At 43.7% G+C, this 20,168-nt stretch overlaps 1 protein-coding gene across 8 annotated transcripts in view; it reads left to right on the top strand.

Annotated features, from left to right (window-relative positions):
• The window catches only part of FOXN3 (forkhead box N3), a 206,364-nt gene that overhangs the window by 29,906 nt on the left and 156,290 nt on the right, over nt 1-20,168 (top strand). For 4 of the 8 annotated variants that reach the window (XM_050974780.1, XM_050974779.1, XM_030239997.2 and 1 more), the window contains 2 exons: nt 3,967-4,046; nt 8,194-8,317. The exons of 2 other annotated variants lie outside the window; for them this stretch is intronic. The gene's annotated coding sequence lies outside the window, so the exon portion shown is untranslated. The remainder of the gene's footprint in view (nt 1-3,966; nt 4,047-8,193; nt 8,318-20,168) is intronic. 2 more of the 8 variants (XM_030239996.2, XM_030240000.2) reach the window with 1 other exon arrangement.

Below are 20,168 nucleotides of genomic sequence, written 5' to 3'. Positions count from 1 at the left end.
TCATTGTTTACTTAATGAGAAAAGAAAGAGGTTAATTTATAAAACTAAATAAAAAACAGACAGAGGACTTTATTTGTGGAACAAAAAACTGAATTAAATGAACAGTCTGTCCATTAATGCTGCTAATTGTGCCATGCTCACAGTGGAAAATAAACAGGTTTGCTGGGATTCTGCTCTTGCTGGTGGAGCCCACAGTCTGTCTCCAGTGAGGGTTCAAGCCAGAACTCTGTGGCAAGATTTTCCTAAAAACTTTTCTTACTTGGTGAATTAATGTCATCTCCCAGTCTGTGAAAGGCTCAGCCTCTCAGAGGTTTCTTAAATTTAATAGATAAGTATAGGAATAATTGGCTGAGCTGATCTTGTTGGTGAATGCTGCTGTCTGAATCATTTGCAGATTCTCATGAACATCCATAGAGAGCTGCAGCAAGGAAGAGAAAGAGGGACTGCCTAATTCATTTCTCCTGCTCCAGAGAAGTCTGTAGCAGCCATGCTAGAATTCAGCAGTTTGTAGGTTATTTCTGTTTGCTGTAGGATGTTGCAGAGGTTGGAATTAAACCCGGGGGGGGAAGTTTTGCATTTCATCTGCGTGTTTCCTGGTAGCTGTCCCTCTTTGCTAGTCAGTGCATGTCTGAAATCTCCACCATCCTTGCTGGGGGTGTATGGAAGTGTCCCGATGTAGATGGGAATGTGTTAGATCTGCATTGATGAGGGTTACTCGATGCTGAGGCTGGCAGGAGGCTTAAGCTGCCCTATCTCCCTCTCTTTCCTCACTCAGCCTACAGAGGAGGGAGGAACAGGGAGAACTGGGACAGAGTGGGTCTGTGATGGAAAGAGGGATCAGAATGTGAAGGCATCTACAGGTAGTTCATGAAGACTCCTAAGAATAACGTTTGATTCTCCTTGAGAAGCTGAGGATTACTGTGAAGTGTGGATGAGAAAAAGCATGTCTGGAAAAAAAAAAGTTGTTTTGCTGGAATTCCCTCTGGTGATTTAGAAGATTGTGTTGGAAAAGACACTTTATTCTGGGCTGTAACTGAAATGAAAGGAAATACATAAAGAAGGGTAATCTATCAACTGAGCTATACCAGCTGCCCTATGAATGTTGAGGCTTCATGGAGCTTTGCAGTCTCCACTGCCACCCTGACAAAGGAAGCTTGGGACAGTTCTTCACTAACTTCTCATCACCTTTATCAGCCAGCTTGGTCTTCAGATTGTGATAGCAAGAGTGAAATGCTATTTGTGAAAACAATTAGTGAAAATTTAGATCAAACTGATACCACAGACGACGTGTAGATTTTAATGCAAAAGAAAGGCCTGGAGCAGACATTTTTTCCATTCTTACATCAGGCAGATTAATGACTTTTAAATTTCATCTGCAGTTTGTTTTACTTCTGACACTGTAGAATTCTACTTCTTAATTTTAAGTAAGACTTGTTTCTATATATGCATTTTATGTGTATATAAAATACAGGTACAAAGTATATGTATTTATGAATATAAATTAATATATACTTATTGTAAGTGTATGTATATGGAAAAATATGTAGTCATTGCTCCAACATATCTTACTGGCAAACAGAATTAAATGAAGTCTTTGGAAAGTGGGTTATTTGAAATGCCGCCATCTCTTTGTTGAGTATTCAAAGAACAGTGTAATTATTGCTGTCAATATATTTTAAATGCTCAGTGGAAAAAGTTGCAAACATTTTTGTTAGAACATGTATTTGTTTGTAACCTGTTCAATACATCACTTATTTGTATGCCAGCTGGCTTCTTTTCAAAAATGTACTATTGAGAAGATAGATATGGGGTTTTTATCATATTTTTATGCTGTTGTCACACATTAATAGAGATCCAGCCCCTTCGTAATATCTTCTGGAAATATTTGGGAGACATAAGACTATCCCTGTTCTGGATATATTGGCAAAATTGCTCTTGGCTTCAGTTTGGGAATGCTAGTGATTTTTTTCAGTTCAAAGTAAACGTAGTTGTGCTTGCCAATGGTTACATCAACATGGCAGTGTTCATTTTGTCTGGAAGGTGCTAAGCTGTGATGTCTTCATGTCTGAAACTGTGGCTCTGGAACAGATCTAGATTCTGGGGATGGACAGCCGGGCAGATGGAGTCCGTGGCTGACAGTAGCTCACACAGGGAGCTTTGGGTCAAGGAGGTGCCTCCAGATGCCATGTGCTTGCTGGCTTCTTGTCTTCCAGTGGAGCAATCTGTGGTCATGGTTCTTCATCTGATGATGTTGCTTGTGCCTTGCTGGAAGTTTTGAGCATTTCAGAGTGCTATTTTCAATATTTGTGTTTCAACACAGGGCTGCAAGTTGGGAGGGAAGAGTAATTTTACAGTAAAATCTCTGTAATTTTCACACCAATCTCTGTGTGTGAACATCACCTCAAAGGAAGTCAAGGGTTGTGTTGCTGAAGCTAAGCCTTCCTCCTAGTTGGTGTCAGCTGCAGCTCCTTTAGGCTGCCTTCTGGCTGTGCAGCCTCTTCCTGCTGGGGTACCACCATGGCTGGGCAAGTCCTTCTTCTAGTAAAGCCCAAATCAAAGTTAGGATCTGTAAGAAATATCTTCTGGCTCCCCAGCCTGTGGGTGCAAGCAATCAGTGAGTTTATCCATTCAGTTTTGTGGGTTTTTTTCTGCTTCCTTTTTGAGACCAAAGGTGGTACATTTTTTAAGTGGAAGTGGGGGGCAATCCAGCACCAGAGGTCATTTAGCTGGTAGATTTTCCCTGCTCACTTAAAAAGTGAAGCTGGCACCTCTTGGAAAACATCTTTGCTATGTTGAAAATACTTTCCTATGCTTTCGTGCTTTTGTCCTTTACAGTTCTTCAGAGCCATGGCTGAACTGGGATGAGAAACCCATCTCTGTGGTGGGCTCTTCCTCTCCTAAATGCTCCATGAACTCTGTTATGATCTCAAGGGGGAGGCTGTGGTGTTTTATGGATGTATTTAAAAAGGCTAATTTTTTGTTGGCTGTTCTGTTTAAATCTGGGAGCAAACTGTTGTAGGTTGAGATGGCTAAAACTGGCTGTCTGTAGTTAGCATGGCAAGGGCTGTGAGCTGGGTATCTCTGGCCCCCACCGGCCAGGCTGCGTCATCCTGCCGCAGCAAGCAGCCAGAGAGAGAAGAGAAACCTGAGATGCACAACATGTAAATACTCCAGAAATACTAGGAATTTGGCAAGAAGGCCAGCAGTGGCTTCCTCTCTCCCTGAAGATACCGCCATATGCCGAGAGATGAATCCAGTTATTTCAGCAGTGTTGGCAAAACTAGTTTTTGACTCCCCACTGCTTCCAGGCTGGCACAAGCACTGCCCTGTCTTCTTGGGGCCAGGGGGCTGCAGGGTGAGGAGGAGACATGGGACACCAGGGAAAAGCAGTGCCATGGGAATAGCAGGACCTGCAGTATGGCAGCCAGAGTATGAGGCAGCTGCCTTGGGCAGAGGCCCTCACTTGGGCAGTGCATCTTCATGCACGCCATCCCCCTGACCTGGTTTTGGGGTGCAGGATTGAGGCTGGCACAGGGGGTGAGCACTGGAGGCAGGACATACCTCCTGCTTGTGCCCTGTGCTGTCTCCTCTGCTTTTTGAGATCTGATGGGATTGTGCCACAGAATGGAATAGCTGCAGGCAGATAACTTTTATGATATATTACTGCAATAAAATTATAAATTTATGGCAGTCAGAGAACTAGGCATGTGCCCATAATTTTTCCTTGCTGCTGTGTATTGTCTGGTTAGTTGGCATATGAACTCAGCTGATCCGTGGGAGAAAGAGATGATGTTGGGTGAGCTGCCCCTTCCTGCTCAGTGCCTTGGGCCCTGGCATTCCTCCCTGCAGCCTGGCACTGCCAGGGGTGTGGGGCTGGCAGAACACAGCGGGGCCTTTTGGGTGGGTTTGGACAGTAGGAAACAATGTACCACTGCAGCACCTCTTCTGAGAGATCTCCTTTTTCAGCTTGTGGCAGACCTTGGGCTCCTGCTCATCAGTGGTACCACTTTTCTGGCCTTGTTACTGCTACAAATGGAAGGTGCATGGTAGGTTTTGGGCTTGGGGCTTTTTTGTGGGTTTGTTTGTTTGTTTGGGGTTTTTATGTTTTGGAGGTTTTTTTTGGTGGATTGTGGGGTCTGGTTTTAGCGGTCTTTTTGTTTGGTTTTTGGGGGGGGTTGCGTTGGTTTTTAATTTTTTTTTTTTAATTTTAAAATATTTTCTTTATTTTTAATGGGAGGGGGAGATACTTCACTGTATAGGAATGCCAGGGTCAAGAATTCACATCCAGCTTCTGGTTTCACTCTTCTCTACATAGCCCTTCTCCCTCCATGCCATCTGTCTTTTGAAATTAATGCTTTAATACCCTCTGCAGGGAAGCATTGCTATTTATTTATTCCAATGTTTAGGTTTCTTTTTGACCTTTGAGATTAAGCTGGAGTGCCCAGACATCATCATGGACTGTGAAACTCCCAAGATAGCATGTCACAGGCTCTTGAAAATGGGAGAAATATGTCAAATGCTGGTTTTAGCTGTGTTTTCCTTGGCTTGCTTTCCTAGCTGTGGCTCCTGGGGCAGGGGAGGGGACCAAGGCCCTAGTTCCTGTGGTGTGACCACAAAAGCTCAATGTTCTCAACAAAGCTAAGAACATTTGATGTGCAGTGCCCCAGATGGATACCACCTTGCTGCTCCTCTGCTCCTGGGAGCCCTTCCCTGCTGGCTGGACCCTGGAATTCAAGTACAGTCTCCTCAGTATAGCCTTGGAACTACTAGGCTTCTGACTTGAATAGCTTTTTTCCCTTCAAAGGTAGCCAGAGCCTGAGACCATCCCACAACAGTATTTCCTTAATAGAAGAAAGATTAGATGTATCATAACCTAATTAGCAATTCTGCATTTCTCATCTTTATCTGTCACCAGGAGCATCTCTCAGGGTGGGCTCAGGGTTGTTTGCATCCCTGAACTTGCAGCACATCCTGAACCTGAAGCACATCCTGGGAACCCTGTTCCTTTCTCTTGCCTTCCTCTGTTATATTATATTTTCTGTCTGTGCTTGGGGAGTGTTGTTCGGGTTTTGTTAGACTCCAGTTTAGTGTGTGACTCATCATTGCTGTATGTTTTGTTGTGCTGCTCCTTATGGCATCCCCCAAAACCTCCTGGTGCTTTCACCAAAGTGTCTTACCCTAAATTTGTGGCTGTGATCTCCCTGCCAGCCACCACCCTCCTTTGCCTGCTGAGGTCTTCCCTTGGCTGTGCCATCCTATGGTGGAGACCATGTTTACCTGGAGATAGCATGCACATTAGCCAGTAATTGTCACATTAATTGCTTTGTGATAACTGCATGGTATCAAGCAGGGTCCTGCAGACAGATTCTCCTGCTTACCCCACTGGCCTGGCTGCCTTGGCCCTCTGTGGGTACCCACTCAGCTGCTGGGGAGCTCACCTCCTGCCATCAGCATCTGGAGATGGTGCTTTCTTTCCTATGTGTCTGGATAGGATATGTCCTTTTTATTTTGCATCCTGGAGCCTTTAATTACTCCCAACAAGTCCTTTTCACACTTCAAAAATCCTGTAGCAATTTCAGTTTGAATTGCTTTCTCTGAGGCTTTGGTTTAGATGAGTGCACCTGCTCTGGGGTTCCAGTGGTAATTGGGCTGTAATAGTTATGGTCCTTTAAATGCACTTAAGGTACTGTGAGCTTTAAGAACTGATAACGGTGCAATCTGGCATCTCAGCACCAGTTTTGTCTTGTCTCTGAGCATTTGGGTTTAAATTGTATTGTTTTGCTGTTTGTGAAGATTACAAATATTCACAGGTTTTGGAATTTGGATGTATTTAATCAAATGCTGCCCTGTGCTTATGTACCCATCCCACAGATCTGGGTCCTGGGCTGCTCCTCATTTCCCACTCTGCCAACCCCTGCTGAGCTCAGTGGGAGTTTTGCCAGAACAAGGCCCTAAAAAAGAAGTATGACTCATTTGAGCAGTTGTGCTCATTTATGCACCAGTCCAGGCTCACGTTAAAAAGATATTAAACAAAAAATACTAAAGAATCTACTTGTCTTGTCCTTGCCTAGAGCAAACATTTATCCTGGGACTGGTCTAGCAGGTTAAAGATGGCTTTTCCTCTGGTTTATGTATTACTTAGGATATTGTGGTGTGGATACCATCAGAGCTTTTACAGTTCTCTGCTGCCTTAATTCCCTTCTAAGGAGTCAGAACAGGGAGGGGGATGAAGAAAAGAGAAATACATCTCTCTCAGGCACATACCATAGCAAGAGGTATGCAGCCTGTAGCCTGCCGCTGAACTCAGAATATAAAATTTCCAAAATTACCAGTTGTGAGTGTGATAATGAACTGAAAGTAAATATGGTTCAGGTTGGTGTGAATCATTCTTGGGGGGTTTAATTGGACTTGGATGAGCTGGCATTGTTGCAGTGAAAGAATAGAGCTGTTTCAGAACTAGACAGACATATCTGCTTGGCAGTGCAGAGCTGCAGCATCCCAATAGTACAAGGGAAACTTTACACTCAAAGAAGCTTCCTAGGATGGCTTAAGGAAGTTCTCTGCGTGGGGAAGGAGCTCCCACAAGGCCCCAGGACCTGGGAATTCATCTGCTGGTACCAAATGCCCTCAGATGAACACTTGGAGTTAAGGTAGTCACTGTGAGATGGAAGATTTTTCTTCACCAAAAAAGGCCTCTAAGCTCTCCTGGCAGGGAATAGGGGCCATGAAATTATGATAATGGTAACTGCTCTTATGAGATGTTACTGTAAACAAAAACAAGCATTTTTGTGCTTTTCCTTCCAGCAGGAATTTAAATTCCCAAAGCAGAACAACCTGTTCAGAATGGCTCAGACAATGTTCGACTTCCAGGCAAGGAAAATACTTTACTTTCCTTAGGAAACTGATTGCAGGTTAGCTCAATCAGAGGTACAGGTGTGGGGTGATGCCCTAATTTGGTGTTTGACTGGAGTAGCTTGACTAACCTGTGAAGCACAGAGAACTTGAAAATGGGAATTGCCCTGTCCTGTAGTGAGGAGACACAGAAATTGCATATTGCCCTCTTTAAAGCCATGATCATGATTATGGGATGAGGCAAAGAGATTTATATAAGCCATTCTCATTAATGCCAGTGGGAATTACCCAGAGCTATACAAGTACATCACAGTAAGAAATGTGCCTTGGCAGTTCACTATTAATATTTGAAGATAGTGTAAGCAAAGTCTCCTTCTCTGAGTCAAGTAGTATGACAAAAATTAGAGATTTGGTGGGGGGGGGAGAAGGGAGGGGAAATTTTGTTATTTTAGTCCTTGGAGAGGTTATAGAAAGGTGAACCATTCATGCATACAGATCCTCAGATACAAGGAGTTGCACATGTATGTGGCATGTTAGCTGTTCCCATGATTGTAACTGCAGGTATTTAGCTGCTGGCTGCTGGTTACTGATGGCAGGAGCCCATCTCTGTTTTTAGGAGCTGCTGACCATCTCTGCTGACCCACAGTGCTGGTGCTCACCAGGGGGCAAGAAAGGCTGCTGCTATTCTGCTTGCAGTTACATGCTGTACTTAAACAAGCTGGAGAGACTCTAGGCAGCAGAAGCAGTGCAAAATCAGAATTTGTGATTTTAGCCTAGTGAAGTATCTCAAAGAGCTTGGTTTGTTTGAAGCGGCCATCGAAGCAGGTAGAAGGGACTGTGTATTTGTGTGAGGCACAGTGGAAGGCAGACATTGACCTCTACTTGATGTTTCTGAGTTAGTCATTATTCCTCTTTTTGGTTTCTGTCAGTAACAAGCTTTCAAGTTGGTTTCTTCATATTTTGCCTTTCTTTTTTTTTTTTTTTTTTTTTTTTTTTTTTTTTTTTGTGTGTGAGTTGGTAAGTAGTTTCAATCATAGAATGTGAGTTCTAGTAGGAGTAGGAAATGTTACTGTATTTATGGGTCCTGTCCTGCAGTTTACCCAGTACAGCCATGCAGCCTTCTTCTCCAATTCACCCTCCTTCTACAGATGGCAGAGCTGGGGCTGCAGCTGGTAGCAGTGTGGTGCTGGGGTGCTTGTCCAGTCCTTCTAAGAACTGTGGCTAATTGCTGCCATGCTGTTTAAACTAATTTTCTTTATCATTCTTAGCATTATTTACACATTTTTTATGGAAACCCATTCCACTCAAACAAGATAAAATAAAATTTACTATTCCTGACAGATTTGGCAGCTTTGGAGCAATGCAGGACACGCTGATTGCATCCATGCAGTGCCACTGGCTTGGAAGAAGGTTCACCAAAGCAGACGAGTCCTGCCTCTCATCCTGCAGAAGATAAATGCCAGAGGTAACCTTTATAGCAGCACCTTTCAGGTGACAGTCCAGCCCAAAGCCCAGGGTTCCCTATTGACAGGTCCTTGCTCACGGCTGCACAGGCTGAAATTCATCAGTTTTCACATTCCCAAATGAACCATGAGGGTAGAAGTTGGTACTATGGATGCTTGGTGCAAACCACCTTCAGGAGTTTTAGTAAAAAAGTGCAGGGTCTTGGAGATCATCACTTGCTACACATAACACTGAGGGTGGTTGTGTGTACCCTCAAGCTGAAAGCAGAGGATTTAGCTAGAGGACAGCGACAGAGAAAGCACATTTCTCTCCTTCAGCTGAGCAGTGGCCAAGACCCAGTGTCTATACCTCTTATCACCCCTATATGGCAGGAACTCTGATAGGGCTTAGCAGCACAATGGTATGTGCTGTTTTGATACTTCAACAGAGATAACAGAATGCCTAAATAAATCCTGTTTGATGCTTAAATAGGGATTTCATAGTGCTGTGTCTGTAGGCAGATACCAAACAGAGTTTATAATTTGTTGTCCAAGAATTTGATCCTTTAGTTTTTTTTTGCATTCCAACTTGGAGTACTTTAACTAGGTAGTAATTATAGAAAGAAAGAACATAGTCACATAATACTCATTTGGAATAAAGCTAGCAGATAATTAGATGTTGGAAACTGTGGACCTAGGAAGGTTCAGTTTCTTCCTTAATACTGATATTTAATTGGACATTAACAAGTAGAAATTCTTGAATGTTCACTTCTTTCCTGTTATTAAAAACCAGTCAGACATGTGAGGATGCACGTCTCCCGTGCCTTGCTCTGTGGCAACAGTTACAGGGTAAATCTACTTGAACACCCTGCCTCTGTTACCCTATCTGGTGCTTAACAACTGTTAGTGGGCCCAGCCAGGAGCACTGCACTTGTAAGGCCAGAGCAGTTTTTTGACTGCAGCTAAAACTTCTGCTACTTTTACTATTCCTCCTCCTCATAGTGTGAGTGACTGAAGCTGAGCCTAGCTGCAGGATGGGTAAGGCTGCAGGAGGCTGACTGAAGTGTGGTTCCCTCCTGAGTGCAGGCATGGGCCAGTGGTGGGAGCTGGGGACAGCTGTGAGCACCAGGGAGAGAACCCAGGTGAGGGCAGCTCGGTGATTGTTGGAAAGGGAAAAAGATATTTTTATTCCAGGAGCTAAAACCCTTTTGTATTTTGGTTTCTTTTAGCAGCTATTTATCCAAAACATTTGGGAGAAAAGCTGTCTCTTTATTAAATATTTAACACCCTTGCCTTCAGCTGTGGGCTGAGAAAGCTCCCAATCCACATGTGAGTCACCAAGAACTCCTCCGACAGAAGCAGAGGAATTCCACACTGGAGATTGCTAGAGGAAAAAAAAAAGCTTGCTGACTTGGAAAAAGTCCAGAATTGTTCACATCTCTCATATATCATAAAACGAGCATTGCAGTCAGTTTGCTGGGTGTATGGACAAGGAGTCACAGAGTCCCAGATCTGAAATGGAGAAGCTCTCAAAATGCCAGGGAGCATCACACCCTATATAATACAGATGAGAAGTACACCCAGTAACTGGTCTTTTATTAAATGCTGTCTGCATTTGGATCCTGACATGTCAGAGGTGACAAGGTGTAGATCACCGCTTCCTGTAGTAGTTTGTTCCATTGCTGAATTAGTGCTAGTTTTAATCCATTCAGCTTTCACCTCCAGCCATCCATTAGCAGGCATCTCTCAGCAAATCCAGGACATCCATGATTTGGAGGTGCCCTGCTCACTCAGGATGACAGTCTGGGATTCATGTTCAGAGAGCATGAGTGCAAGCTCCTGCAAAAAGAGCATATGGTAACAAATGATGCAATAAGAATGAGTTGTGATAACAAAAAAGGTCACGGCTGTCCCTAGCACTGCTGGTGGTGAGCACTGTGCTTACGTGTGCTGTGCAGGCATGGAGCGTGTGATCAACTCTTTTTATTTCTATTAAAGTGACAGGAACTGAATGAATAAAATAAGATAAAACTTTTTGGCATGTTTCTCCCTTTGGCCAAATTATTTTATCAATGTCCCAAAGAATTTTTCGGCTGCAGATGTTTTGTCAATCTCTGTCCCATAGCCAATTAGAGGCATCTCCAGCAATGGTTTTACACCTCTTTCCTCTGTGGACCACTTAAAAATTTTTGCTGGTGATGAGAGTTCCTCGGATAGCAAACTTACACCTCCTGACAAGAGGTTTACTCCTCCCATTACTATTTGTAGATACTTAAATGGGGTCCACAGTATATAACAATATTTTCACTGGTTGAAAACCATTGGTCTGTGACACAGGTAGTTTCTGTGCACTCTGAGATCACTCCTACAAGGAAAACATGGCCATTAAACATTGTTTAGGTTATGTGCTCTGAGTACTTTAAAGGAACTTCTTGAAGCTAATGTGCCTGATTCTGATTTCAAAGCAATTGAAATCAGAGTTTCTATATTGCTTTGTTTTGAGCTTATTCCTGATTTAAAATGATGAAAGAAAAATCCTTTTTCTTTTGGCTCTTGAGCTTAGAAGTGCAAACCTTACAGCCTCACCACCTAGCCCTACATGGTGCCTGTTAGAGGGCGAGGGGTGACACCAGTAGCACGTGTTAATAACATGTCCTCAGTTGGGCAGCCCTGACTAGCCAACATGTTCTGGTGCAAGTCACTTGACTCCCTTGGCCAGGACCTCTGCCTTGTGAAGGTGGGACTTGCACAGCTGCCTTTTGTATGTGCCTGCCTTTTGGGTGGAAAGGGTTAACAAATATGACTCTCTCTGGCCTGTGCTGCATTGCCCTATATGGGAGGAGTGAATGAGGTTGTTAAAAGTCAGTTTGAACATTAAAGACTGAAAGTGGTCAGATTTGATGGGCATTCTGCAAACAACTGGAGACAAGATGACCAGGAGATGGTTTGTCCCAGCACTATGGAAAATGTTAAGACCCATTTTAAATCTCATTGACCAGATGTGCTGCAATGTGTACCTGAATGCACATGTTTGTAAGGACTCCTTACCAGAGGGAGCTGGTGTGGCCATGCACCTTTGCCTGAGCTGGCAATTCCATTCCCTAGCCATTGCTCAGATTGCCCAATACTGCAATCACCAGCTCTTTGATGAAAGGCAGGTTCATGTATCAGATTGTTGAGCATTAGGGATAGGGGATTAGATTTGCAGTGTAATCTTTCTGTAACATGCCTCTTGATCCAGAGACTGCCTTATAAAAGAGCTCTTTTCTCTCTGACATTGGGGAGGCCTCCTCAGGGACGACTGTCTTCTACCTTCATTTGGAGATAGTAAGGCTGCTGCTGACCTGATGTTTGTCAAGGTCACAGCTGCACCAGGCAAAATTAGTTCTGTGCAGGACAGTTAAGTAGATTGGATTTTCTCAGTTGTAGCTGATTTGCTTTCATCTGGCTTCCTCTTGCAAAACCATTTAAAGTCCATTCCCCTCTGCCCCCCACTGCCTATTTATGGGAAAAGACTGGAAGGGGGATATTCCTGCCTGAGGTCCAATTCTGCTTCAAGCCCTACTCTTCTATCTTTCCAGGAAAATGTCTACAGAGGCTGGGGCAGGCTATGTAATCACTCTGGAGCCTTGGGCTGTATTTCATCCCATCATGAATGTTGTAGGGCCAGTCAGACTGGTCCTTCCCTGTGCCAGCTGACTGCAGCTTTGCACTGTCTGCTTTGAATCCAAAACTCTTCTGGGACCCTTCTGCACATTCCTGGTAGTGCCTGCAATTTTAACTGAGCCCCTTTCCAGTCCAGCTTCGTTTCTGGAGCCTGATGAAGCCAGTTAATCTGGGTCAAAATGCATCAAAGCCCATGTCTTCTAATCAAGGAAAAAAACTTCTGATTTGAGTAGCAGATTTGGCTGGTTATGTTCTGGCCACTAGGAAAGCTGTCAGGTACCTGGCTGTGCTGGCAAAACATGACATATGGTTGTGCGTGGGAAGCCTGTTCCTTGTGGGCATGGTGAGCTACAAGAGGGAGAGTGATTTTCACCCGGCTGCGTTTTACTTCAATGGCTTTGCCAACGGGATATAATTATGGTGGATCTTTGCCTGCTTCCTCAGGTTGCAAAGCAACCACCAATGGAAAAGACCTCTTGTTTCTAGGCATCCTCCTGTTTTCAATCCCTTTTATTTTAAGGTGTAGTGAAACCTGCAGTCTGCAGAAATTGCTGCCTGGTGCATTTGGGAAGAGACTGGAATTTGCGGCAGACACCTGACAGAGTGCGGGCTCTGCGACACTGATGATAGACTGTATGATCCCAGTTCATCTCTGTGGTGTGAAGGGGGAAAATTCATAGGTAGATTTGCTTGAGGGCCTGGCTGGGGCAATGTGGTGTTGAAGGGAACGTTTCCTTTTTTGCATAGTCACCTTCAGCCTATCAAAAATCTTTACTAACTATGTGGAAAAAGGGAGTATGGAGATAATTGAAGCAAAGGAGAGCTATTCTGTGGTATGTTCCCACCTCCCCAAAATTGTAGCTGATCAGAGTTTAAAGGAGATGAGCTTTAATTGCTCCCAGAGCTTCATGTCTCTCCTCTCTGGATACCAGAACAGTGCTGGCAGCCCTTCTAGGTCCTGAGGAGTAGGGTCCAGCTGGCCTGAGGGAACTGAGATGGCCAGAGAGAGCAGGTTTGTACCCCAGTCCCTGTGTGCCAAGCAGGTCCCCTTGACCTGGTTGCTCTGATCAGCTGTATTAACACAGAACCTGTGTAATTCTGGGGCTGTGGCATTCTACAGACTGGCCTGGAGCTGATGCTGGAATGTCCTAGTGTAGAAACTGTTGGAAAAGAGAAGCGCTAAAACAAGATTTTTGTATTTCATTTTCTTTTCTAAAAGCTTTGCTAACTACCCTGGTCCTGTACTGTACTGAAAACATGCAATAATTCCCATTTGTCTTTGGCATTTTCTCTTGCTTTTTAATGGTATCTCCTCTGATGTTGAGACAGTATGTCCTGTGCTGGGTTACAGGTATAAATACTGCTTTGGGGTTGGGCTTTTTAGTCAACATGCATTTGGGAAAGGTGTTAGCAGCTGTTAAGGGGACAATGTGCAGCCTGTGAATGTTCAGTAGTTGAAAACATCAGCATCCTTTGTGTCTGTTTCAGAATAAGTCTGAGGCATGAGGATTTTAGGTTTTCTATTCAGAGAGTATAACATTAAGAATATGAAGTATTTGACAGTTCTCTTATATTTACTCTTTTAATGTCAAAATGTGTCACATCTGGTATTAATTGGTGGGAAATTATGGCTCTAATTTACCAATTTGATTGTCTGGGAAAACTGAAGAGAGTGTAACATAATAAATGAATGCCTATTAATCTTTAAAATTTGTCTGTTTACTGTCTGCTAAAACGCCCTGTTATATGGTGCTGTCAGTGGCTTTCTGGAAATACTGTTATTCATGGAAAGGAGTCACTGCCTGGGGGGACCATGGCCAAAGTGGTTCAGAGTCACTGAGGAGAGGCTGTGGCCTGCAGAAGTCCTGGGCCAGTGATGGCTTAGACACCTAGGTGAGGAAGGGCTTCCTCCAGGGAAGAAGGAGGCTGCCATTTGTTAATAACCCTGTGGGGGTGCGGGCACAGTGTCCCCATTCCCTTGTGCCTGCCAGCCTGTTCCACCCTGTCCTGGCTGTGGGGCAGGAGGAGCAGCACATGGACATGGCCTTCGCTCTTCTCTTTCCCTTCACCTGTGGCTGTTACCTCCCTCTGGGTTTCTTAGTCCAGGGCACACGCTACTGCTTCATTGATGCCCAACACAAATAAACATATTTGTCCACAGTAATTGTTTTAATCATTATTAATGAACATTAGTTTCCAACCAGAGCTCTCCTCCAAAAGCCTGGATTTTTTCAAACTTGCCGACAGAGGAGCGTAGGCAAAAGAAGTTGGGTTGTTCTTCCTGGGGCTGCAAATGGAGCAGTTTGTCTCACTGGCAGTGTGTGGATCAAGCCCAGAGCGTGGATACACTTTGGCAAGGCACTGTCACTCTGTCCTGACATCCCCAGCTCTGAAGAGGCAGGCCTCCACTGCCTCTGCAACCAAGAGGCAGGCAAAGCAGAGGAAGCTGATGGCAGCACACTGTTACTTGGGTACTGTGTGTGGATGGTGACAGGCTCAATAGCTTTTCTATCAAAAGACACCCATGTGTTTGTGAAAATACGTTTTTGGAGGATCAAATACCAGGTGCTTATTTTAGTACAGAAAGCCCTGAAACATGCCAACTCTGGAATAAGCTGATTCTGAAAGCTGACATATTCTGTATGATTATTCCAGTATACGCCATCTGTCACTAGCATATCCAAATATTTATGTATTTTGATTATTATAACTGTTATGAGGGTACTGAAGCTCATAAATAATTTCATTTTCAGCAATCATTTTATTACTCTTCCATGGTTTGATAATGACATTTTACATGTGCCTGCTCAGACTCTGATGCAAGGAAGAGTCACAGCATGGCTATGCAAGTGACAGCCTTCTCACAAAAAGCCTGTGGCTGGGGGGGGCCTGAGCCCATGTCCTGCCTGGTCTGTGCCAGTTTGCACTCCCTTCATCTCCTTGGGCTTCAGACTGCGCTGCGCTTTCATTCAGCTCCATCCTGCCTCATCAAGTGACTGCGCTTAGATTGGCAAATGATATAATATGACTAATTATGTTTAATGCAGATAATGTCTTATAATCAAAATAAAGAGTGGATTGCAAACAGATCCTTAAAGGGCACCAGGCGTAGAATTGACGCTGTATTTATTACCAATAACATCGCTGAAGTGCTAACAGCTGCTCGGCTCCAGCAAGCACGGCCCCTTTGTGGAGTTTTCCAGAAGAAGAGCTAAGTGTATCAGAAGCACATTACTGCTGATAATAGTAATTAGTTCAGTAGAGCTCAAAATGTTTTGTAAAATATTATTATCTTGATTTTGCTCCTCTGCAAACCGTGGCAGAGAAACAGCCTCCTTGGCTCAGAGGAGTCACTGCTGTCTATGAGGATGGCCCTGGCTCTAGTGCAGGCCTGTTGCCCTCTCCTTGGGCAATGCTGCTGTCTCCAGCTGAGTCTAGAAATATAAGGCATGTGCCTTCTCTATCTCGGCCTTCATTTTTACCAGCGTTAGCAAAGAGACTTCTGTAGATGGAGGAGTGCACTGATGTGGAAGTAGATTTGGGTGTTAGATTTTTGAAAAGCCATTGTTAAGCTGAAAAAGGAAACCACAAGCTGTAAAGGTTGACAAAGCTCCTCTGTAAGGGACTCTTATTTTGCTGTGTACATTCATTTTCTCTTGCTTACTAAAGGGATAAAGTGCAATCTAGGTTTCAGAGAGAGATGGCTGATTAATCTGTCTGCCAGGTACATATGGAAATAAATTAGCAAATGGTGCATCTGGGATTAGACTACAGCAGAGATGATAAATTATTGCCATCTTCCATGGCTGTATTACTGAAGCTTCACTGGGTTCCCGGTACTCGGTTACTTGCTATTCACACGGTATTACCGTGGCTGTGGGATGGAAAGCCTTTGTACTTGATGCAATTTTCTGTGATATGCTAGTTTGAGAACTGATCTGGTCAGACCCATAAGGATATGCTGTATACTTAGATTAAGTAAAAGCAAAGAGATTTGATCTGGTTCTTCTGCTCTGCATGAAATTCCGCTGGTTTCTGAGTAAAGGAATGCTCAGGAAGAAGAAAAGCAAGGACCTGAAAGAGGCTTTTCCACTATCTGCAGTCACCCTCCACCCTTTATCCCAAATAGCAGAGTTATTTATCTATGCTAACACCAAGTTATGCTCTCTGAAGGAGAGCATTCTCTGGCCTAAACCTCTCCCACACTCCCAGCTTGACCCAGATGTAGTTCTACAACACCTTTCACAACTCCCTGTTATCTCTGAGATCAAGAGTGAAACACCACGAGGGCAGGTGGTATTTGTATTGAATGCTGATACTCATTTCTCAGCTGTGTCTCTGCTTCTGCTGCATTTTTCATGTCTGTTTAAACTGATGTGTAGCTGATGGGCTGGCAGCTGAGACATACCAGCAATGCTTACAACAGGACATGCAAGTGGAGTAAATGTGACAGCAGACATGTGGTATACTGCCTTTCTGGAGGAAGAAAGGGTCATGCAAAAGTTCTCATCAAGTCTGTGGCACAAAACAGCTGTGGTGCAGAGGTGTCAGATCCTGTGGCACACCAGGGAGCTGTGGGAGTGGTGGCAGCATTACTGGAAAAGCTACAGCTGGGCTTTTAACAGGAATTTGCAGCCTGGTGTGGAGACCTAGTGTCTGCATGGGTCTTCCAGATCTCTCAAAACCAGTGCTTGTGCAGGGGACTGCTGCTGCAGGCTGTCTCTGGGGCAGAGGGTGGAGATGAGCAGGACAGGATTCTTGTAGAGCTGCTGGGTGCTGGTTGCTATTCAGCTCCCACCTGTGGCACTAGTGAGTGAATGTAAGCCTAGGGCACAGGGCACAGACAGCCTGTGCTGCACCAGTCTGCTGCACCTTCAGGCTGTGCTAGGTGAAGTGCTGGGCTTGAGGGGCAGTTACTGGGTGACTGTGGCCACTGATTATTTTTTTCTCCAGCCTCTCCTTGTGGTGTGTGAGTCAAGCACAATTAGGATGTGTGTGTTTGTAATTGAGTAAGGCTAACAAGAACGGTGCCTTTCAGTACAAGATGCATGGGTGGGTGCTGTGCTGTAAATCTGAGCTAGCGAGGACTCTGAGAGCTCTGTTCAATTAATCCAAACACAGAAATGTTTACTAGAAAGAGATTTATTTTCCAATGACTTCATTTGCAAATTTTGGTTAACAACAACAGTTTACTCCTAATACGATCATGTCAAGCAGCAAGTGGGACTTACTGTTGTTCCTGGCCTTTCCCACAAAGTGTTTTGAGCAGAATGTGGAGTGAGTCAAAGGAAGCACTGGCTGATGAATGAACAGATTGCAGCACAGCCATCTATTCTATTGCGCACTTCCAGGGAAACCCCAGCAAATTAGATGTGTGGTTTTTAACTATACAGAGAAAACTAAAGAAATTACATTATGACTGAAAAATTAGGTGGAAATGTCTACTGTCTCATAAACAATTCAGGAATAACTCCCTCTAAAATATTCTGGTTTATGCATGCATTTAATTTGTGCTCTGAGAGCAAAATAAAGTTCCTAAGATAAAACAGTCTAATAATGATTTATGTAAATTTATTTGAACAAAGCAATGATGTAGTTGCCTATAGTAAATAGTTTGGAATGTGAGATGGTATTTACGAACTGCTTCTCTCTACATGAATACAATAGATGATAGAGGCAGCTACATGAAGAAAACATAATTTTACATTTAAAAGGGACTCTGATGCATGTCTAGTGAGCAGGACAACCAGTCGAACAGATTGCTGAGTGTCTGATAAAATAATCTCTAGCTTGATTCTTCCTAGGCTATTTATAGCACATGTTTAATTTAAAATTTAGGTATGTGCTGCAGATGACCCTAACAATCATACCAGGCCCATGTATGATAATACAAATTGTTTGCCTCGTATTGCACATATGCCAAAATCTCATGTTTCTTTGTGTGCAGAAAATCAGGCTCTGTATCCTCAAAATATGGCTGAAAATAGGAAAACAATTGTAGTCCCCAGCTGCTACAGGCATATGGGGCCAAATTTATCCCATCTGTTGAAGGTTATGGAGTTCTGCCAGGGATGACTTTGATCCTGTATGTCTAGCAAAGTGGAACCAATATGTCAATATAAGACATCTTGCTACTTCTGATGTTCTCCCAATAAAACATCATCATTCAAAGTGGTGTGAATTTCCCAAGTGCCCAAGTCACAAACACTATCATGGGGGATGTTTCAGAAGTGCTCTGATTCTTGCTGTGTTGATGCTAAAGCAGTGAACAGCAAATTGGCTTTTTCCTCAATGAGGGCTCGAGCCTAGGGGCTGCTGGTGGAAGTGAGTGTGTATCAGCCCCAGGCACAGAAAACAGAGGCCATTTGAAACATTTCTAGCAAAACACTGCAGAACAGAAAGCTGTTTCTGCATTCAGGTATTGCAAAGCACGTTTCACTTGAAAAGCTTTTTTCGAATCAGGAATGATAATGCCATGTAGAAATAGTAGGGTTATTTACTGCATTTGCTTTGGCATACCAGGGCATCTCTGGATGCTTGGTGATGGGTAGACCCACAAAGTCTGCATTTGGCTTCAGCCATTTACAAGTTTAAGAGGCATTTGAACCCCTTGATTTGAACAGGGCTAGTTTCCTAGTCCCCAGCAGGACTTACTCTCTTGGAGGCTAGAAAGATTCAAGTAAAACGATGTTTGTCATCTGACTAGGATTCTGGTGACATTTTTTTGCAGTTAAGTTCCTCCTGGTTTGTTCTGGACAAGTTCTAAGAGTCATGTGTTGGAAAGGTATATCTTCTGCTCAGGCTTCACTGGTGGCAACAGAATGGTCTTTCCAGCATGAGGCTCGTGAATTCAAGGCAGTAATGAACAGAAAGTGACACTCTTTGGTCTCATGCTTACTGTAAGGCTGTTCTTTTGGGCTCTCCATGCATATCTGAGCAAGGCTGGGAAAATCATATAAGTGCTGGCATAAGATACCTGCAAATTAGGAATCTCAGACCAAGCTGGTGTTTATTTTCAGCAATGCTACATTGGACTCTGCGAAAGGCAGATCTTGATAAACACTGTTCCTTAGCATTTCCTGACAAAATTTTACATATGGTTATCCTGGAAGATGATTGTAGAGTTTAAAATGTGACTGCAGACATTTATAATTAAATTATTTTACCCTCATTCAGGATATAGTACCTTATAAAGAGGAATGACTGTGGACAGAACTCTTCAGTCTCTGTTCAGAAAGCACATAGGCACTGTTATCCTGGAGTGAAGAGGTATGAAAGTACGGTGGACTTGCCCCACAAGCAGCAAATGGAAGATCATCTATTTTGCTCTATTTATTCCTTTGTGATCACTCTCTTCTCCCTGGGGCTTTCTCATCTGCACACTCTGCATTACTTATGGACTGCTAAGCCAAATCTCCAAAGACATCTGAGAAAACCTGACAGGTTCAGTTTCGAATCTCAATCAATGCTGCATTTCCCTCCAAACCAGAATTAGTCTCTGGAAACTGAGGTGAAGGCATATCTACCTTTTGTTTGGCCCTTTGGGAAGCCATTCCTTTGCTGCAGCAGATGAAAATCAGGGAGATCACCAGATCATTTGCTGAGATGGCACATCTTCCTCCAGAAATATGTGGTTAATTTTAATAGCTCAACTATTAAATGTGCCAGGTTATAGTTAACACTGTCTATTGCTTATAATGAGCTAAACTGGGGCATCTCTGTCACTTGAGGGTGCTACAGCTGAAAGGAGGGTTTCCTAAGAAGCTCTTGATCTGTCTGGTGACCACAGATCTGTGGTGACCACAGCTCTCACATCTTCAACTGAGATAAAAGCACTGTTTGCTTAACAGGATTGAATTTTCCTCAAAGAAATAATTGAAACAATAGAAGAATCACCCAAACCTGTGCTGAGCATTAGCAGATGAGCTGGTTTAAAATCGATCCATTTGGAAAGGAAGTAATGTGCAGATTGGTCAAGGTAATGATGGTATCAGATGATAAAATGGACGCAAGGACGGAGAAAGCTTGTGAGGGATATAGTGTCACCTAAAAGCTTTGCAGAAGTGCTTTTATTACCCTGAATCAGCTTGGTTTCGCACTGACACTTATCTGTTTGCAAAGAATTATACCTGCTTCTGAGATAAATACATCTGACAGTGAACTCTTAACCCCTCTTTTTCAGGCCCCTTCTGGACAGTGGCCGTGGAG

The sequence above is a fragment of the Serinus canaria genome, chromosome 5 (assembly GCF_022539315.1).
Source record: "Serinus canaria isolate serCan28SL12 chromosome 5, serCan2020, whole genome shotgun sequence".
Lineage (NCBI taxonomy): Eukaryota > Metazoa > Chordata > Aves > Passeriformes > Fringillidae > Serinus > Serinus canaria.
Note: the sequence above shows the minus strand (reverse complement) of the source record. Positions and strands in the feature narration are given on the sequence as shown.